General features: G+C 38.3%; 1 pseudogene; it reads left to right on the forward strand.

Moving 5' to 3' along the window:
- The first annotated feature begins 2,506 nt into the window (after nucleotides 1-2,506).
- LOC116751902 lies at nucleotides 2,507-2,899 on the forward strand (annotated as a pseudogene).
- Nucleotides 2,900-3,113: the final 214 nt, after the last annotated feature.

Consider the following 3,113-nt stretch of genomic DNA (forward strand, 5'->3'; position numbering starts at 1 on the left):
TGAGGGAACATTATTTGTCCTACCCCAGGTTAAAATAGTTTCAGACCACAGTACTATTCCAGAAAGATTTTGGCTAGGCTGGTGGGAAGTCCTTAGGCCACAGTTATTAATAAGATCTTGCATCTTTCAGGAATGGGACTGCATTTGTACTCTTGCTGTTCTCAGTCATTGACTGGGAGCAGTTTGTGGGAGGTGTGGACTCAGTGCAAGCACGGCAGTGGATCCAAAAGTGGAACAGCCAGTGCCATTAGTCAATTATGATCCCTGAAGAGGTGTGTTTTTATGGCTTCTATAGAGGCCTGTCAAATATCGCAATTCTTTCTGATTATTAGTTGACTTTTCAATTGCCTACTCTTACCCACCATAATTCACATAGGTTTTTCAGATTCCTTACTGATGAATTAAATGGGAATTATTATGGACAGATTAACACAGAGGTGTGCCACCCAGATCCCCTCTGAAGAAGAACTTGCTGCCTACTTGTATGGAGTGTGGTCAGAAGAGAGTATCCGAGCTCCTTCAGAATCTGTTTAGTTTCAGAGAATTGCTTTGCTGAAGTCATGCTCATTCAACAATTGATCAGGGCAGGATATAAAAGGCCAGTGACTTACCAATGTGGGACATTCAGAAAAACATACTAAGTCCAGAACTCCCAGCTGGATTGGCCAGAATTTATAAGCTCTGCATTGAATTTTGACTTCTGCCCATAGTGCTTTATCCTCCTTCTTTCCTTAGGTGCTGATATCTAATAAATATTTTACACCAAACTCCATTTCAACCTGGTTCCAGAGAACCCAACCTACATCAGACAAGAGCCACTACCGCTTCATTCTTTAAGTATTTGAAGGTATCATAATCACTGCTACTTTACTTCCATCCCTGGGCAAATATTGTTTTTTATTTACTGTATCAGACGGGGAAGGTGAGAAGAATTTCCTACTACAGTAACTCTTACTGTGCAGAGGAAGGAACTCTTAAGAGTGTTTTGCGAATTGTTGAGATTTATATACTCTAAGATTCTTTCGAGCAAGTTTATCTATACTTTCTCTCTGCAGCACAAGCTGCTGGTATATTTCATGACTCATATAAGACACTCAATACCTGCATGTTGAATGGATAACTGAATAAACAATTGAAAGAATGCAGGTACAATAAATAGTGTTTCCTACTTAGGCAATCACTCTATTATAACTTTACTTCTAGCTATCTACTTAGAGTAGAATGGTCCTACCCCTTTGAAATATTTTTCTGCAGAAAGACACTATATACAGAAGTCTGACCATTAGCCTTTGGTGATTCTGCATGTTTTCTTTTTGAAAGGCCATGTGACATTGTATAGTAATTCCTGTTAAGTTCCAGGATTAATTATTGGAATTCTAATTGTAGATTTGCCACTAACTCATTAAGTGGCTCATTTGATTTTTCTGAACTGCAGAATACTCATCTTTAAAATGAAGATATTAAGACTTGCTTTCCTTATGACATAGATTTCTTGAAAATAACAAATGTATTAATCTATGCAAATCAGTTACAAAGCATTTGGCTGCAAGTAACAGAACAGTCAGTTTAAAATAGTCTATTGCCTCAAATAATGAGTTAGGAAGAGGGTGGCTCCAGGTTTGACTAATTCAGTGACTTAACAATGTAATTGGGTCATTGAAACAATGGTCTTTCCCTTTTCCTCTCTGCCATCCCAAGCACGACTCTTTAATCTATGACTCTCGATATGGTACCAAGGTGGTTGCTGCATTTCCATGTCTCACATGCAGTTATGACAACATCTGGAAACAAGAGAAAATAAACTATTTCTTTTTTAATGCCTCTTTTTAAGATTTAAGAAAATAAATCCCCACTGACTGCCCTCATGATTTACTGACAAATAGGACTACCATGGTTTTCCTTATAACAGTGATTCTTAAGCTTTATGCATAATGATTAAGATCTTTCCATTTCCGCTTCTTCTCTGTAAGCTCATCATTTACATTACATGGCACACTGTACACAGATGAGCAAAAGTAGTGAATAAACACCCATGAATTTATTTTCGGAGATCTAATCTTAGTTGAGTAGTAAAAAGACAAAGTAGTACAGGCTTCTTATAATACTGTTGAAGAATGACCCACCATCTGTGACACATTGCTGAGTTACAGTTATCTTATGTCAAGGTATAAAACTCCTAATCAGGATCAAATTCTGCGGTGCTGAGAACAATGAACTAAATGCTGACACTAACTTAGATTTCTACCAGTGTACTCCTTTAAACTCTTGATCTCTCAATGTTTTTCCTTCTCATGTGTACCTAATCTTGCTACTCTGAAAATTGCAACAGTATACATCAAATCTGTTACATCCATATTGTGATCCCAGTGGATAGGCTCAATCTCTGTTTTCCGATAAAGACATATTTTGTCACCTGCTGGTACGTCTTATAGATAAATGCAACTTCTAATAAGGCAGTAGGAAATGAAGTAACAAAAGAAGACCATTTTACCAGGGACCCAGCAACATGGGCAGCATTTGCATCAAAACTGTGAAGAAGGTGGCCTAGGCCTTTATAGAGAAGTACATGTGCCTGGGCAACAATTTCCACATGAATAAGCACATGTGCAAGGAGATTGCCATTATTTTCAGCAAGAATTTCCACAAGACAGCAGGCATCTGATGAAGGGGGTTCAGAGTGGTCCCATGAGAAGTATCTACATCATACTGCAGAAGGAGGAGAGAGAAAGGAAAGGTAATTTTGTTCCTGAGATCTCAGCCCTGGATCAGGAAATCATTGAAGTAGATCCTGACACTAAGAAAATGCTGAAACTCTCAGACTCTTGGGAGTCTGTCCAACCTGCAGCTCACTCAGCTCACAGTTGGAATGGTTTTTAAAATACTGCATGGAGCCATTTGACTCTTTCTGTAATGTTGTAATTTTGTCAAAAACCCAGGACAACAACAAAAACAAAGTAGACCAAGCAGCGAATCTAGTTCTCCAAGAATTTTACCCAGTGTGACCGTTCTTCTCACAGAGATGCAAAAGAGAACCATTGTGTTTAATGAATAGCAAATGTTGATTAGGATGAGCAAGTTCAAAAAGGACAAAAAAAGAGGAGCAGAAGTACTGA

The sequence above is a fragment of the Phocoena sinus genome, chromosome 3 (assembly GCF_008692025.1).
Source record: "Phocoena sinus isolate mPhoSin1 chromosome 3, mPhoSin1.pri, whole genome shotgun sequence".
Taxonomy (NCBI): Eukaryota; Metazoa; Chordata; class Mammalia; order Artiodactyla; family Phocoenidae; genus Phocoena; species Phocoena sinus.